Source organism: Physeter macrocephalus, unplaced genomic scaffold, assembly GCF_002837175.3.
Source record: "Physeter macrocephalus isolate SW-GA unplaced genomic scaffold, ASM283717v5 random_116, whole genome shotgun sequence".
Lineage (NCBI taxonomy): Eukaryota > Metazoa > Chordata > Mammalia > Artiodactyla > Physeteridae > Physeter > Physeter macrocephalus.
In genome coordinates, this window is record NW_021145402.1 from 72,426 (window position 1) to 91,440 (window position 19,015).

General features: G+C 46.2%; 1 long non-coding RNA gene across 1 annotated transcript; it reads left to right on the forward strand.

The window, feature by feature from the left end:
- Positions 1-1,018: 1,018 nt before the first annotated feature.
- On the forward strand, positions 1,019-2,351 carry LOC114484877 (uncharacterized). Its single transcript, XR_003678249.1, has 3 exons — positions 1,019-1,135; positions 2,105-2,201; positions 2,288-2,351. It is a non-coding gene; the product is annotated as an uncharacterized lncRNA (long non-coding RNA).
- Positions 2,352-19,015: the final 16,664 nt, after the last annotated feature.

Consider the following 19,015-nt stretch of genomic DNA (forward strand, 5'->3'; position numbering starts at 1 on the left):
CCAGGGATCGGGATGTCCTGAGGGAGTCTGAGCTTTGCAGTCACACAGAGCTGGCTTTCAGTCCTAGTTCTTCTTCTTATGACTCTGCTGCCTTGGGCAAGGCATTTTCTCTTGACCTTCGTTTCCTCTTGTTTAAACAGAAGATAATATCCAACTCCAAGTTTTCTTCCCACCCTTCCTCCTTCCTTCCACCTTCCCCCCTGCCCCCCGCCCCTTTTCCTCCTTTTTTTCACTCATAGAATGAATAAATAAAGGGAACTAGTCTGGGACTTAGTACTTAGAAGTGAAAACCTAAGGTAGTTTCCTTCCTTTCTTCCTTCTTCTTTCCTCTTCTCCTTTCATTTTCTTTCTCTTGTTTCAGTTTCATGTAAGTTTAGATTTTTTTCCCACGAGGTTCAATAATCATAGGACCCAGAGGACTTAAAAAAAAATGTCGTAGTTGGTACCCACCAGATTCTCTTCAGAAAATGTGGGGCCCAGAAATAGCTGCCCTGACTGGTGAACTTCTACTTCCCTTTAACTTTTTTTTTTTGGCTTGTGTTTTGAATCAGGCAAGGAGAACTATAGTACCTCTTGGGTTTCCCCCTCTGACACCTTACTGCTGGACCCTGATGTGGCTATTCCCTCCCTTCTTCTACGTGATTTCTGAACGCTTGAAAATGTTTATAAAATGTCATGCTTCCTGTGGGGTTTTCTCCTCCTTGTATTTAGCTCTGGTTTTCTATAAGCTCCTTGAGGACGGGGAATGGACATCTGTGTATCCCCGCCTTTATGTGTTAGAGAAGTGAAAACTGAAGCCTGATTGGAGATGAACTTCCTCTGATCAAGGACCCTGTGTTCTACTTCTTTGCTTTCATCATAGCACCTATGAAGGACAAAGGAAGGAAAGAGGAGTGGAGGGAAGGAGAAAGAAGGTAGGGCAAGGGGGAGGAAGGGAGAAGGTGGGAAATCAGCATTTAAGCATGAAAAGTACCAGCTTCTAAGACAATGCTACTTCACTTAATCTTGACAGTGCACATGTGAGACAAATTGCAGAGGATGAGATTGAAGCCCAGGAAGGTGAAGTCACTTGTGCAAGCTCCCACAGTGCATGCAAAGCAGAATGAGAAATGGAAACAAGATCTGTGAAGCTGAGGTGAGGCTCTTATTGAACCACGAGTCAGTTACTGACACAGTCAAGTGTGAGAATTAAATGCACTGTGTAGGAGGCTAGGTCTATCTCAGGGATTCCCTTTAACAATAGTAATAATGAAGCTCTGTGACCCTGACAAAGTAGCTGGTTGTCTTGGAGCCTCAGTTTCCCCATCTCTAATGAAGGGGGCCCTCTGTGAGTGTGGGGGTCCTCCTAGGCTCTTGAGGTGCTGGGATTCAGCCTCTCTCCCTGAATTCCTCAACCATCAGTGTGAGCCATTTAAAAATGATAGATTCTTCCAGCAGGAGCAATGCTTCTTTAGCTAGGTCAGGCCAAGCAAACTTACTTGGGGTTTTTGATGGGATTTCTCTTAATTGATTGGGGTAAGGAGTTCAGAGTTAAGTTGGAGGACTGGCTTTTCAGCTCCAAGCTGGAAGAGACTGGGGCCTGACATGATTTGAGGTTGTCTGCCCCCTCTTAGAAGGCTGATTGGAGAGCATTCTGCATCCAGCAGCACTCCCTACTCCCTGGAGAGCACAAAGGGAGCTTATGTATGCTATCTTGGTCCTGGAAGAAACGATGTCAAATTTCTGGGGCTTTCCTGTTTTGACTCTCCCCATTGCCTGGATGGTTTTCAGTGTTCTTTTGTTATTTATTTATTTATTTTTTGGTCTGTCTCTCTCTCTCTCTCTTTTTCTTTTCCTCTCTCCCTCCCTCTCCCCCTTCCCTCTCTCCCTCCCTCAACTTCCTTTCTTCCTTCTTTCCTTCCAGATGTATTCTTATTCTCAGTTTAAAAACATTTAGACAATAAGAGATTTTGAATGGTAATGCTCTCCAGAGTCTAGCTATCAGTGATTTTTTACGTCTCCTGATCATTGGAATTTTCTGTCTCTTCCTTATTCATTTAACTAAGACTCATTAATAGTAGCAATAGTTACAATTGGGAGAACTTACCGAGCACCATTCTTTCAGGTCCCACAAGGCACTGCGTTCTTTCACCCAACAAATATTTATGGAGCATCCACCCATTTCCAGGCACCATCTTGGAAGAGATTCAGCCACAACCAAGGTAGAGTCTCTTTTCCGAACGGAGCTTACGCCGTAGTTGGAAACACAGACAATGAGCAAGTAAACAAATATTTAATGTATTTTCAGGTTATTTAATTACATCTTCAAAACAACCTCATGGCAGGTATTATAAGCCCATTTTACACACACGGAAACACTGAAGTGTGGATAATGAAGGTACCTGCCCAAAGTCAGATGAGAAATTTGAATTCGCCTCAGCCTGTGGTCTTTTTAGGACCCAATGAAGCTTTTTATTGTTAGCCCAGAGGCAGTAAACTGTGAAGCTATGAAGCTGAAGCTCCAGGGCTCCTCACTTGCATGAGCCCTTTTTCAAGTCACTTCGGACCTAACTTTTAATCCCTTCCTTAGTGAGGGCCCATCACATTTTATAAGCCTCGGGCTTCACAAAACCTGGACCAGGCTTCACCAACATAAGGATTCAGAGACGATTCTAATTTTCCTCAAGAACTTAGAATCCAATGGAGGAGAAAGACATGAAAATAAAACATCATAATACATAGAGATGAGTGCTATAATGGAGGTGTGATGGACTAAATTGTGTCTGCCAGATTCATATGTTGAACTCTAACCCTCGACGTGATTGTATATAGGCAGAGGGCCTTTAGGGAGGCAATTAGGTTAAATGAAATCATAAGGGTGGGGCCCTCATCCCATAGCATTGGTGGCTTTGTAAGAAGAAGAAGAGACAGCAGAGAGCTCTCTCTTCCTACACACATGGAGCAAAGCCCACGTGAGCACACAGAGAGAAGGCAGCTGTCTGTAAGTCAGGAAGAGCACTCTCACCAGAAACTGAGGTTGCTGTGGCACCTTGATCATGGACCTCTAGCCTCTAGAACAGTGAAGAAATAAATTTTTCTCATTTATGCCACCCAGTCTGCGGTATTTTGTTGTGGTATCCTGAGCAGACTTGAACAGGAGGCAGGTACAAGGCAGATGGATTTGAGGATGGGGGAAGCATTCCGGGCATAGGAAACAGCCTGAGTAAATGTGTGGAGGCCTGAGGTAGCACAGCATACCTGTAGAACCATAAATAATAACTGTACATACTCTGGTGGAGTACGAAGGCAGAGATAAACAGTGAAGGTGGGTGGGAGAAGGTGGCAACCATGTGAGATGCCATGCTTAAGACTGGATAGGTGTGGGAGTGCCCCTGGTTTGCCCTTGAGCAGGGCAGAATCAAAACCATCACGGTGGCAGGAGGAAGAAGATGGATGAGAGGGAGGGAGACTAGTTAGGCGACTAATGTAATAGTCCAGGTACGAAAGGGTGAGGCTATGAAGTAGGTCAGTGAGGTTGGAGAGAGGGAATGTTTTGGAACTCGGAGGAGAGAATGGGAGAGAGAAGAGGAGCTAGAATCATACTCGGGTTTCTCATTTGGGTATCTGGGTGGATGGTGCTTGGAATATTTTGGCCACGTGTAAAGTGACTTGAATATATACATAGATTTAATTTACTTATGAGGAAAAGGGTTTGGAATTCTTGTATTTCAAAAAATGTTAGGTAGAAGTGTGCTATCGTCCTAGATCTGCAGGTTTGGTCAACTGGATGCTCTGATGTTTGGGAGCCAGCAGAGTGGGAATAGGGTGTCCAAGAGGCATGGGGGAAGATCTGCAGGCAGCTTTCATTAGCAACATTATGCTTCTTAATAGAATGCTGGTTCTTTTTCTGTTTTTTTTTTTCTTTTTTTTAATAAACCTGAAACTTGGGCCAAGAAAGTTATAATGTCTTGGAAGGAGTTGGGGTCAAATTTGGTAACTGCTTGGCTTGGGACAAAGAGTCTGGTCGAGTCCTAGTCCTGACCTAACCTACCATGTGCCTTTGGGTGGATCATTTACTGTCTCTGGGCCTCAGTCTCACCTTTTCAAAAATGAACCACTTGGGTTAAATGATCTTTAAATTCCCTTTTAGTGCTCATACTTTATGTATCAATGTTTAACCAACATTATGTAAAAAATGTACACAAATCAAGAGTTTGGGGAAGATTAGAGTTTTATTTCCAAGGGCAATGCCTAATTCAGTCCTGAAATGACAAGCTTTAACTCCTACATCATTTCATCTCACCCTGGATTCACAGACTCATAGAGGAGTCTAGAGAGAAGAGATTATTTAGATACCATCCAGTTCAGTTTCTTGATTCCACTTTTGAAGGGAATGAGGAACAGGAAGAGCATCACCCAAGGTCATACAGCTGGTTAATAGCAGAGTCAGGCATTGAACCCAAGTCTCCTGACGAGGGCCATGAGGGGCGTATAACCACCAGCTTACTCTGTAGACTCTGACGTGAGTGGTATCCCTGGAATTATGGAGGCAGAGATCCTGCTCTTGACCCCCACTTCAGCACCCCTCTCATTCTATGTATCTAATTGTTTAAAAGTCTCCTCCACCCCCTGGATACCTGGCACCCTCACTTCTTCCCTTTTACTTCCCAGCTGGAATTCTATTCATCCTTTAAAACTCAGTACAGGGCTTCCCTGGTGGCGCTGTGGTTGAGAGTCCGCCTGCCGATGCAGGGGACACGGGTTCGTGCCCCGGTCCGGGAGGATCCCACATGCCGCGGAGCGGCTGGGCCCATGAGCCATGGCCGCTGAGCCTGCGCGTCCGGAGCCTGTGCTCTGCAATGGGAGAGGCCACAACAGTGAGAGGCCTGCGTACCGGAAAAAAAAAAAAAAAAAAAAAAATCTCAGTGCAAATGTCACCTCCATGGTCCCCTTTCTTCCCTTTGTACGTACCTTTATGGCCATATATACATAACACATTGCATGGGAATGCTTTCTTACTTATCTCTCTACAGTTAACCCAAAAGGTTGGGAACCATGTCTTATTCATCTCTGTACTTCTAACATCTATCTAGCCCAGGTGTTCAACTAATGTCCATGGAATGAATGAATACAACGGATAAATGATAGCATGAGTGTAAACTGAGGTCTGCTAGAGAATATAGAATCAAACAGAAAAGGCTTAGGAAGCCATGTCCCATGAGGTGTAAGTGAGGCTAGGGTTTTCCTCTCATCTGGTTATTTCTTGGACCTACAGGTCATCACCCTCATTAAGGACAGCTCTGCTAAGCTATAAGCAGGAAATGCCTTGGTATCAGGCCCGATGGCCCATATTGAAGACATAATCCTTTGGCCCGTGACTCACCAATGGATTCCAGAAGGCTCAGTGTGGGTGGTCTTCCTCAATCAATCAATGGTTGGGCGTCCCAACTTGTGATTGGATCCAAGCCACCCAAGCATACAGGTCTCTTAGATGCAGGCTGTATGGAGACCTCTGGCCACCAGGCCTGTATAAGTTGTAGCCACCCACCAGGAGATGCAGAGAAGCATCCATAAAATCCAGCTTTTATGACCACTGACACCCCCTTGAGCATGGTTAATATGATTATTTAACATTTATGAGACACCCTCCGTGCAGTGGGGCTAAGGGAAAGCCAATTTGGCAGCCTCAACACAAATGGATGTTTCTACGTAACCCCACGAAGGTGATCCCTCCTGCCCAGATTAGTTCATTTGCAACTATATTCAGGAGCTCATATAGGCCAGGGCAAAATTCAATGCATTCTGTATAACATCAATCTAGGCATTAACCCAGGGGAACTTCAGTTAACCAAAACCCAGCAAAGGAAAACCCTCAATTAATTGGATCTTGATTTTTGCACTTCTACTGATTTGTTCTATGAGTGATGTTGACGTGCAAAGTATTTTGTTCAGTCTTTCTCATTCAATAAAATATATGAGCTGCTGACTTTATGCCAGACCCTGTGTCTGCTCTCCGCACTGTAGAAATAAATAGACAGCCTGTGCCCCCAGACAACTCAATCTTGGGGGGAAGAGAGGCATGGCAATAAAAATATAGTCTTGCAGGTGATGTGTAAGAGCCAAGTTCACAGAAGAGTAGAGGCCTAGAGGAAGGAGTGGTCAACAGGTTAGGCAAGCTTTATAGGAGGAAAAGCTTAAGATGGCATTTGATTGGTGATGACAATTTCAGGATAGGTTGATATGGACCTTACAGGAAGAGGAAATGATTGAACAAAGGTACCGGAAGGTGAAATGCCATAGGATATTCAGGGAACGCTAAACCATGCAGACAGGCTGGAATCTATGGTGTGAGGGGATGAGGTGGGATGAGGTGAGAAATCTTGGCAAGGGCTAGATTATAAAGGGCCTTGCCCATCGTTTAAGAAGTGACTGTTGCGTTTGGAAGCACTGGTCATCCCCTTCTCGGAATGCTCTTCTCCCTTGGTCTGGGTGACATCACATTCTGATGGAGTAGCTCCTACCTCTTTGGCCATGTCCCCTCTGTTATTTACATGGAACTATCTTTCTCTGCCCATGTTTTGTTTTTTTTTTTTAACATCTTTATTGGAGTATAATTGCTTTACAATGGTGTGTTAGTTTCTGCTGTAGAACAAAGTGAATCAGCTATACATATACATATATCCCCATATCTCCTCCCTCTTGCGTCTCCCTCCCACCCTCCCTATCCCACCCCTCTAGGTGGTCACAAAGGATGACTCTGCCCATGTTTTAATACCAGTGTTCCTCCCCTGTTTTTTTCTCACTCTAGACCCTTCTCTGAGCAATTTTCCCACTGCAGTGATTCCCCAAATGATACCCCTCATGCAGATAAGTTCTTTCCTGAACTCCAGATGTGTACATAGATCTAACTGCCTAGTGGACGTCTCTACCCAATGGGGGTAGCCCTTTGTTCTCTAAACCTTCATTCGTTCTGTATTTCCAATCTTATGAGAAGCATCAATATCCAGCCCCTTGTTGTAGCCTCTGACCTGGAACTCTCCTGGACTCCTTACTTTCCTTCATAAGTCACATCAAGTCCATCAACCATTCATTCATTCATCCCCTAGACATTTATGGAGTTTTGACTTTTTGTCAGAGCTTTGACCAGCAGCTGGTGATGTGGAGATGAGTAAAACAGAACCCTGGCCCCTGAGGAGGAGTCAGAAGAAAGGGACATGAACAGGTGGCTGTCACTCTGGGTGCACAGTGTAGCAAGAGGGGGCTGTGGGAGTATGGAGAAGGCACCTGCCCCAGCTTGGTGGCTGGCCTGGTGTGAGGGACAACTGGCAAATCTTCCTCCAGGAGATGATTACCTGTGCCGGCCCTCAAAGAATGAGTAGCAGTAAGGCCGGGCAGTAGCGGGTGGGAGATGGTGAGGGAAGAGAGTCATTCCAGGGAAAGGGAATAACATGAGGAAATGAACGGAGAGGTAAATGGCACAATGTGGCTGTAACTACAAGCAGTTGAGAGCTGCCAGAGAGAAAAATGGGTGGTGGTAGGAGAGAAGGAGGTGAGGTTGGTTATAGTTACACGGAGCCTCGTGTTCCCTGATCAAGAGTCCGGATGTATCTCAAGGGAAACAGGAACCCGGCATTTGGAGCAGGGGTCTGACCTGATCAGGTTAATTGTGCAGGAAGATTACACCAACAGATGGGGTAGGTTGTCAGGGGAGGGAGGGGCTGCTCCAATAAGAATACCAATGCAAGAGGTGATGAGGCCAGACCTGGGCCAGGTGCTCCAGGAATGGGGAGGAAGTGCTCCTGGGGAGACGTTTCTCAAGTAGGGTCAGCTGCCTTTGCTCATCATTTGACTATGGGAATGATCCAAGGATGGAATGAAGGGACTGAGTTTTTTCCAGCTGAATGTGGATATTGTTGGTGCTTTTGAGAACACAGGAGTGGAAGCAGGCTTCCTGGGGTAAGAAGAGCCTTCAGTTTTAGACCACTTTTGAGATGTTATACCCCAAAATGCTTTGTAAGCTTGATTTTCTTCACATGGCGGACTGGAGCTGCCTGCACCTCCTGGATCTGACCTTGACCTCTCTGGGTTGAATCCATAACTTTGAACTGGGCACAGAGGCCCAGAACAGAACAGAGAGCTGCTGGGAAATGTGGACGGTGGGAGTGAAGTCACCAGTCACCTTTGCTGACCCCCAGGCTGCTGGCTGCAGTGGGACTCCCGCCCCCTGCCATTTCCCGCCAGGAATGTGGAGCCATTGGAGAGATACAACCACTCTCCATCCGCACTGGCAAGGGGGGAACTTCTTGAACCCTGTCCATCCCTGCCTCCGTGCCCCTCTACCTCCACGTGTTTCTCATTAAAGGGCTGATGGAGGGGCTGCTGTGGTTCGTGGATTTATCATCACTCTGTCCTCCTCCAACTTAATCCTCCAGAAAAGCTTACGGTCTTAAAGGGAAAGGGGCTTTGACGAAGAGTGTGCGGTTCTCAGGGAAAAGTGGGTTTTAGGGTTCTGCCTAGATGATGGTTTCCTTTGCTCTTTCTTTGTTTTGCGTTTTGTTCATTTTGTTTTAAAGGGCAGGTGTTTCCTGTTGTCTTTGGACAGAGTAGCATCTCTCTGGTATTTTCTTAGAGCGAGTGAAGTGGGGTCAGCCTGAGGGAAGGATGGTAAGCATAGGGGTTGCCAGCCCTGAGCTACTCCTTCCTTGTCTGTAAGAGGTTGGCCTAGATGAAGTCTGAGTCCTCTTAGGTCCAAGAATCTAAGATATGGTTCCGAGGGTCCGTGAGGTGGGGTGGCAGCACCATGAATAGAAAAAGTGGGGAGCTGGGAGTCCTCGCTCTACTTGCCGGCTGTTGAGACCCCGGGCAATTCAGCTCACCTCCCTGAATTAGGATTTTCCTATCTGTCAAATAAAGACAATTATCCTATTTGGGTACTTTCAGGCTGTTGTGAGGAACAAATGGAAATGTCAGAGGGTAGTTTGTAAAGGGCTGTGCACGTCAAGGAACTTGGGCCCAACTGTTGACTTTGCTCAGCCAGCTCCTTTGACAATTTGAATTGGGCTGGTTGAATTGTGGCCTAGAACATGGTCTGTGGAAATAGTGTGAATAGCCAGTGTCCCTCCTCAGTGAGACCCAAATTTCCTCATCAGTACCATGAGTACAATAAAAACTATCCCACAAGGTGGTAGTGAGGAATAAATAACGTAATTCCATTCACCTCGTCTTCTATCCACCCATCTGTCCATCAGTCCATCCATCCATCCATGCAACCATCCATCCACTAAACTTTATTGCACACCTGTTGTTCCCCAGTTTCTGTGGTGACCTCTGGGTACCCAGAAATGAATAGGACATAATCCTGTCCTCTATGAAAGCGCAATCTAAGTACAGAGACATAAAACTAACCAAAAAACTTATAAAACAAGGAGTTCAGGGACACACATGTACTCCAGGTGTTTGGGAGCCCAGCATTTAGCTTAGTCTGTGGGTCAGCAAAGTCTCCTTGGAAGAGACGGCATCTGAGCTGAGACTAGAAGGATGAATCAGCCAGGTACTGGGAGGGTTGGGAGAGGGCACAGGCGAGGTAGACCACCATCCAGACAAAGGGACCAACGTGGGATATTCTTTTTTCATAACTTTGCATGGCTTATTCCTCACTTCTTTCAGGCCTCTGCTCAAAATGTCCCCTCCTCACAGGCATTTTCTCTGAGCACTTTGGTCACTCTCTATCCCTTTATCCTGCTTTAGTTTCATTTACATCACTTATCATGACCTGAAGTCATAGTATATTTATTTTTGTGTACTTAGAGTCTGTCTTCTCTGTTGGAAGGTAAGCACAACGTGGGCAGGGACCTCACCTGTCTTGTTCAGTGCCAGATCCCCATCCCTTCAGGTCTGATGCTGTATTAGTAACAAGGTACTATAGGCTGGGTGGCTAAAGCAACAGAAATTAATTTTCTTATGTTTCTGGAGGCTAGAAATCTGAGATCAAGGGGTCAGCAGGGTTGGTTCCTTCTGAGGTTCTTCTGAGGAAGAGTTTGTTCTATGTCTTTCTCCTAGCTGCTGGTGGTTTGCTGGCAATCTTTGGTGTTCCTTGTTTTGTAGACACATCACCTTGCTCTCTGCTTTCATCTTCATGTGGCATTACCCCTGCGTGTGTGTGTGTGTGTGTGTGTGTGTGTGTGTGTGCCTGTGTCCAAATTTTCTCTTTTTATAAGGACACAATTCCCTGTGTTCCAGTGTGACCTCATCTTAACTAATTACATCTGCAATGACCCTATTTCCAATTCAGTTCACATTCGGAGGTACTGGAGGTTAGGACTTTAAGATATGAATTTTGGGGGGACACAATTCCACCCAAAAAAGACACATTGTAGATAGTCGGGATATATTTGTTGAATGAAGGAATGCATGGATAAAGGCACAGAGGCAGGGATTAGCATGGTGCCTCTGGGGAACTCTGGGTTGCTTGGGATTCCTGGAGCTTCAAGGGCAAGGCAGGGCCTGGTAAGAGCTGACACCCAGGAGGTATGTGTACCTCTTCTTTAGCACATGGGAAGCACCCAATCAGATGTAGATGCTACGCTTTTAATTTCTACTGGCTGTTAGATGGATGCATTGCTATCTCCGTGGCAATGCATCCTTGCTTCTGATGCATCGCAGTTCACAGCATGGCAGAGCTGAGTGTTAGCAATTTGGGCCAACACCATCCTGTTTACCAAGAACCATATGCGCACCACCTTACTCAGCAGGTCCCAGAGGCCCATGTCTTATACAAGGCCCTCTAACCTGGTCATCTTTTCCTTATATCCCAACAATGGGCTGCATTCTGTCCTCTGATAAACAGCCTACATTCATGACCTGAGATCAGTAATGGTTACAGGGGTTCTGGTACATTTCCTTTAGGGTCATAACCACTGAGACACAATTTCTGATTAATCAACCCTTGTGATACAGCATGTGCAGGGTAACAGAACATAAATAGCAAAGGAAACCAAGATTAATGTGGAAATGTCCCTGAGATATCAGGATAGGAAGTTGGGAAAGAGCCAGGAGGGCTTCTTGGATGATAAGCTGGAGTCAGATGGCTGTAACCTCAGAGCGGAGTGAAAAGGGCTCTGGTGTTGATTGCCTGTCATGAATCCACCTACGAGCTCTGGGATCCGGGGTAAGTCATCCTCCCACGGTGAACCTCAGTTTCCCCAGCTCAAAAGTAGGGATCGTATGACCTGCGTCATTGTGAAAATGCGAGAAAATGCAGGAGAGTTTAACAGAGACTGTGGCGTTTAACAAGAGCTCAAGGCATGGTAGCAACAATAATATCGCACACAAATTTAGCGCTTATGATGGGCAAGGCATAATTCTAAGTGATCTAACCCCGTGGGGTGGGTACGATCGTAAAACTCACTTTGCTGTTGGGAAAACTGAGGTTCAGAGGGTTTACGTAAATACCCAAGGTCACATAGCTACTAAGTGGTGCAGCTGAGATTCACACTCACGCAGTTTTTCCTAGAGCCCCTGCTTTTAATGATTATGCGTTGGCCTAATTATAACTGACGTTAATTTTCTTTCTTTTTTTGCGGTACGCGGGCCTCTCACTGCCGTGGCCTCTCCCGTTGCGGAGCACAGGCTCCAGACGCGCAGGCCCAGCGGCCATGGCTCACGGGACCAGCCGCTCCGCGGCACCTGGGATCCTCCCGAACCGGGGCACGAACCCGTGTTCCCTGCATCGGCAGGCGGACCCCCAACCACTGCGCCACCAGGGAAGCCCTATGTTAATATTCTTTAGCTATATGATGAGAATTTGGGGCATTTTCAATCAAGAAAACTGGAGGTAAGATAAATAACAAAAGTTATGAAACGATTCCCACATGCCAGGCAAAAAAAAATACTTATCTCAATTAACCCTCACGTGCAGCCTGGAGATGTATTATCACCTGCATTTTAGAAATAAGGAAATCATGACTCAGAATTATTGTGCAGCTAAGATTCAAACCAAGTCCATCTGGGTTCAAAGCCCAAGCTCTTTCTACCACACCCGCTGCCTCCGGGAAATTCATTGGAGATACATTGGAGGGGCTGCATGACATCCAGAGCCCTATCCCTAAGGGGTGCCTAAAACATGGGAGGCTCTTCCTGACTTGCGTCAGAGCTGAGTTAGTAAGGAAGACCATTTACAGCTTCACAAGACACCGGGTCCAAAGTGAGTAACAAGTCAGACTCCCAAAGGAAGTTAAGAGGGCAGTAGGAAAAATACTGCTGGGTCTTGATGGTCCATGAAAGCACAGAGGAAACATCAGCAAGTAAGGAAGATGGATAGGAGAGCTTATATTTAAAACTGGCTGGAGGTAAGGAAGGAAGCGATCAACCTACTTTTAGAAAGCCTTAGACTCTGAGGCTCCTAAGGTTTGAGACTGGGAACTCGGGTGAGGATTATTTGCCATTCATCATCCATTGGCCTCTGGAGGAGGAGCTGGGCTGATTCAGCTTGGAGGATCCTCCAGTGGGGTAGAAAAAGGATGAGCTTTGAAGTCAGGGAGATCTAGTGTTGAGCTACATTTGGTCAACACTAGAGGTGAGGTGGGAAAGGCTTTACCAGCTATTATCAACAGGGTCTCAATTAAAGATCTGATTTACTCAAGTATCTGAAAACATTCTACAATGAAAACTGTTATCAGATGCTGCTTGTACTGTGCTATGGACCACGTGTATACTGCCATACTGTTTTCAGAAGACTTGAAATGCCAGTGATAGTTTAAAAACTGTACACCTGATGGAGAAGGAAGACAATGTAATGTTTCTTCTGGATCCAGAGGTGCATCAAATTAAAGGACAGCTCCAACTGGCAAACAGGTGTTTCATGTTGGTATCCAAGAAGAAGTGGTTGATAATGGACAATTCAGAAATGCTTTCCCAAAAGGTGGATGGTTCCTTAAAAAGTTTGAGGTCACACCCCTTGCAGAAAACACTGACACCCAACACACTGATTCTTGGTCCAGGAAACACAGGTCTTCCACGTATTAAAAAAAACAAAAACAAGGGCTTCCCTGGTGGCGCAGTGGTTGAGAGTCCGCCTGCCGATGCAGGGGACACGGGTTCGTGCCCCGGTCCAGGAAGATCCCACATGCTGCAGAGCAGCTAGGCCCATGAGCCATGGCCGCTGAGCCTGCGCGTCTGGAGCCTGTGCTCCGCAAGGGGAGAGGCCACAACAGTGAGAGGCCCGCGTACTGCAAACAAAAAAACAAAAAACAAAACAAAAAAACCTATTTCATCTCTCTGTGGCTTGGCTTCCTCATCTATGAAATGGGACGGTAGTATCTGCCTGCCACAGTTTTTGTTAAAGATTAAATGAGAAAGATGGAAAGGGCCTAATAAACTGCCTGGCCCATGGGAGGCACTCAATTAACGTTCATTGTGTGAACCTCATGGGGAGGTGAAATGTTTGTAAAAGGAAGTCTTCACTGAATCACGATAAGAGTATCATCAGTAGATTCTATTTTCTTTAGATCAGAGGAGGTTTTCATGTCTTCTGTGTTCTGTTTTTTGGCCTTTCCCTTATTCAATGCCTACTATGCTCTGAAGGCTCTAAGAACGCTTAATAACTGCATGAGTATAAATGCATATACTCAAACCCTGGCATAAAGTATTGTTGCTAATTACATAATGCATGCTGAAGTTTACATTAGAGGACTTTAACGCTGTTAGCTCTTTTTTCTTCAAAACTGAGGTATATTTATGTTTTTTTTCCCTGATTTCAAAAATAATGTAAGTTGGTTGAAAATAATTCTGTTAATTCAGGATGATATGGAGTAGCAAGTAAAATAATTCTCTCTAATTTGACTTCCCAGACATAACCATTTTTTATTATGTGTATGTGCTTCCAGACTTTATTCTGTATGCATATAAACCTATATGTTGCATTGTATGTACACACACAGACACAGACACACACGCACACACACACACACCCACACACACCTTAGTGCAGAATCTTGATCTCTAGCTGAGCACATTGCCACCCAGAATAAAGACTACATTGCTCAGCCTCTGTTCCAGCAATGTGCATGCAGGGGGCTAAGTTCTAGCCAACAGCATATAAGCAGACAGGTTGTGCAGCACCAAGAAGTTTGCTTAAGAGAGGCTGATGGAGATGGGAGGTGTGTCTTTTCAGCCTTTTTTCCCGCCTCCTTCTGACCTACAAAACAGATGTCAAGGTAAAGTGTTAGCAGTCATCGTAGGCCGTGAGGGGACTCTGAGGATGGAAGCCGCACGTTGGGGACCAGAAGAGAGTAGCTGAGGCATTGATAACTTAAAGGAATAGCCATACCAGTCACCATCGTCCTTCTCCAGGTCTTCTTTAACATTGGAGAATAACTCCCTGTGATTTTAAGCCACAGTGATGAGGTATTCTGTTAGTGGTGCCTGGACACTAAGTATCTAAATGATACACAGTTCTTCCCCACCCCTTCCGCTTAACTGTATATTATATATATTTTCCCCTGTCCGTGCATAAACAAATCTACTATGTTCTTTTTCATGACTACATAAATATTCCATTGTAAGGATTTACTGTTAATTTTCTCAATTCCTCATTGATAAAACTCCTAAGTTCTTAATTTTTGAAAATGATAAACAGTGTGGAACATAAATCTTTGGGCACATTTTAGTATTTTCTTAGGATAAGAAGAGGAATTTTAGGGCTAAAAGAGATGTGCATTTTAAATTGGTAATTTAATAAAATTGATAAATTGTGCATTGTAATCGATATGTATTGCCAAATTATCTCTAGAAAGGTTGTTTCAAGCTATACTTCTGCAGGTAGAATTAAAAAAAAATTTGTGTCGTGAGATTTTTCATGCATGCAAGGCACAAAGAGGAACATACAAAAATCTACATACATACTATTCTGTTTAAGAAGTAGAACATTTCCACAAAGGCCTGAAGTGTCCTGTGTATCTCATTCCAATGTGACCATCCAACTCTTCTTACCCAGTGGGCTAGTGTCTCTCCTGATCTTTCAACACCCCTTGAGGCCAATGGGTGAATCAGTAGGATTCTTTTACTTGCAAGCCATGGACACTCTCCCCCACTCAAAAAGAATGCATTGGTGCATACAATTTAAATGTCTGGGGTAGAACTTGTTGGAGGGAGGAGTCAAAGGATGTCATCAGGACCCCATCTCTCTTCCTCTCTCAGGCCTCCTCTCCTCCACGCTGGCAAGATGGCGGCCAGCACTGCGAGGCCTGCATTCTTCAGGTTCCCATCCTGAACCAGGAAAAAATAGTGCATCTTCCCAGTAGCTCCCACCTAAGACCTGGATTCATTCCAATTAGATTAACCAGAGTGCTGTGCCCATCCTGAATATATCTAGCTCCCATTATGGATTTGTCATCTGGAACCTCTCAAACCCTTCTGATGTTCATTTATATTTTCTGCCTGAGATGGGATAGCAAACCCCAGGGTTAACTACCTTTTTGGTAATGTGGCCCCTGGCAGAGGATACAAGGATAAGCAATGCTAACATTTACTGAGTGCTATAATGTGCTGGGCCCTTATCTCATTCATCTGCAAGGTGGGTATGATGTCCGTTTTGTAAAATGGAGAAAATAGTGGCTTAGAGAAGATGAATGGCTGCCCTGAGCTCACACAGCTTGTGTGTGTTGGGACTGGGGTCTAACCCTAGGGTTCTCTCATTCCAGCGTCCAGTGGACACACGGCCAGGACTTGCTGTCTCTTTTGCAATAGGCATGCACTCACCTCACAAGGCTGATGTAAACTGAAGCACTTCACAAACATTAGTGCATTGAACTCATTGTGATGTCCTAAATTTACCTCCTTCAAGCCCCCTGGGGGAGGGAAGGAGACAGCTTGGTAATTGGCCTGGTAATTCTGAGTAAACAGATTAAGTAACGGCTGAGAGAGACAAGTTATTTCCTGAACTATTTTTTTCTTTATTTCTACAAGTAAGTTTCCAGGGGATATCCACAACTGTTTAGAATTTTGAGCATTATATAAAACACTTATAGTAAAGATTTACTCTGGGCATGCTGAGCGGACCCTACAAGGTATGATGGAAAGAAGCAGGGTTCAGGCTAGACGGGTGGGGTTTCCAGCCTGCTTCTGGCTGTTGCTGGCCCCACTATGTAGCGCGGAGCTGGTCCCATCTCCTTGATGACCTCGGTTTCCCCACTGGTTCAACCTGGGCTTTGGATAAAGACATGCCCATCCTACAGCTTTTCATCTGTAGAATAGCTGTGGGGTAAAAGGGTGATTAGGAGCTGCTGGTAACCCCAGGCTAACCAAGTGTTATCCGTGAGCGTCTCAGGAAGAAAAGAAAATATCTCCCATTGGCTTTAGGGCAACTTTCTTGTGGGCTGAGGAGGAGCTGAGGAATGGGACCCTAGGGGTTTTCCTGCTTCTGGAAATATTTGGCTTTGGTTATTCCCCAACCAAAAGCTTCATGACCCCTGCAAGGAGTCACTTGGAGTACCTGACCAAGCTCCAGTTTGCACGTGAGAAATATAGGTCATTAGCAAGAGGCTTTAATGTCCCGTAAACTGGCTTCCTGGAGGGGAGCGCTCACCACAGCATAATCAAGCTGTTAGCCAGAAGCTCAGCCTATTTCCAGCCAGGGGCACACAGAGCTTCTGGAGGAGGGGCAGTGCCAGGAGGCGGGAGGATCACTGGACTGGGGGTCAGGGGCTCTAGTCCAGGCTCTGCCACTGAACTGGGCAAGTCACTCTCTCTCCTTAGGGCTCATTTTCTTCATTTTCAAGATGAGAGGTGGTTATGAGTGTGCTTTGGGACTTTCCAGCTCAGACAAAAACCACACGAGGAAATGAAGTGAACAGATCATGGAGCCACTTGCCTGAGTTCTGTGGCATCCTTGCTACTCACTGTCTTTGTGGCCTTAGGTCATTTATTTAAATTTTCTGTGCCTCAGTTTTCTCATCTGTAAAATGGGAATACTCAGCGTTCACACCCTATGGAGTTTTGTGATGATTCAAGGTAAAGCCCTTTAGGTAGTGCCTGGATAAAGTAAGCACCCTCCACGTATAAACCCTCACAGTGATCATCACCCACTCCATAGCAGGCGGCACCCTCTGTTTGGGGACTTGGGGGAGCAGACCTTCTGGGGTTGGGACCTCAGGCCTGCAAGGCTCCGGCAATGCATGAGGCTTCCTGTGGCAGTGGGAAGATGCCTTTATACTCAACTCTGGCTACTGGGGACTCTACAGGGGAGGATGCCCCTCAGCAAGGAAACCCCTGGGAGGTCAACATGTAAGACTTGGAGGTCTCCTGCCAGGAAGAGGGGAGGGCAAGAGAAAGGAGAGAGAGAGGAGGTGGAAAGATAGGACCAGGCCGACTTGGGTTCAAGTCCTGGCTATGCAGTGTCCTTGCTGTGGAGCCTTGAACGAGTCTCTGGATTCATCTGAACTTCACGTTGCTCTTCTGTAAGATGAGAGCATGGTGCCCAGGCCGCAGATCTGTGCAGCGTGTGAAAGAAACAGCAGATGAGAACATCTGGCCTGGTGGCAGCTATACCAGGGATGCTCAACAGGTATCAGTCGAATGTGAATCAGAGGCATGGAGGACGCAGCCTGAGATTGCACCAGGGTGCTCGGAGAGGAGGTGGTGGTGTGTGCATGTGTGCACGTGCCTGTGCAGGTGTGGCACAGTGGAGGTGGGGGGAGGGAGAGGAAAGGTCTGCCTCCTACCTCATGACCTGTCCGGGTCTCTTTATCCTAAACACCCCTGCCGTGGTTCCTGGCCACACCCCTCCCACCGAACACTGGCTGCAGCCTCTTAACTGGCCTCTCTGCCTCTGGTCTCACACGCTGCATGTTTTCCTTCACCGTGTGATCAGTCATCATTCCAAAATGGAGATCTAGTGTCACTCCTTGGCTCCTTGCTGTCCTCAGGATAAGTAACAAAGCCCTGGGCCAGGATGTCTTCTGATTGTCCCCTGCACGGCCACCATCCTCCCTTCTCCTCCTAGGACCCTGACCCCCAACGGTCCCACCATGTTCATGTTCCTAGCTGGGTTCAGCCAATGAAGACCTGGGAGATGGGAGGGAAGGAGGAGAGCGGTCAGAGCACCGACCTTCTGCTTCCCTCCTGCAGGCTCCCGGGGGAGGTTTGTTTCCCTCTGCCAAAGGCCACAGCTCCTGTCACTGTCTTCCCTGTACCCTGCCTGCTCTGGCCCCCTCAGGCTTCAGGGTGGCACCGGCTACTAGCCCATGATCACTGCAGCATCCATTATCACTTTTCCTGCTCCCTGACCACGCTTCGTGTAAATTTTCTTACACTTTTCTTAAATCACTCAAGTGAATGTGCTGTGTCTTTCCTGCTGTGACCCTGCCTGATACATACTGCTTACAAGGCCCTATATGCTCTGCCCCAGATGGTGTCACCCCTGCACCCAATGTGCCTACTCCTCCCTATTAGTCACACTGACCAGCCTCTTTCTCACCCCAGAGCTTTCCCACAGTGGGAGTTTCCGCCAGGATCACTTTGTTACTCTGTACCTGCTTCCTCCAAGAAGCCCTCCTTGATACCCCCAGGCTCGGTCGGAGCCCCTCCTCTAGCTCCACAGGTCCGTTTGTACTCCCCACATCACCGCAGCATGAATCACGATACTGCAGTTGCCTGCTTACCTGTCTTTCTTTCCTACCAGATTGTGGACCCCATATCTCACTGGTGGAGAGTGAGGTAGAGGTTAAGGGCACAGACTCTGGAGCTGTCCCTCCTGGGTTCATTTCCAGCTCTCCACTTCTCAGCTGTGTCTGTGGAGCCTTAAGCAAGTCACTTAACCTCTGAACAGTTACCCCATCTGTAAAATGGGGATATAGAAATATCTACCTTTAGGGTTGTTGGGAGGATTACATTAGTTAATATATGTAAAACTGAGTATTTTTGTAATTCCGTATATTAACTAAGTTTGTATATATATAACTGTTAGTATTAACTCATATATGTCATACTTAGTTTTACATATGTTAACTTAGTTAATATAAGGAACTTAATGTATGGAGTT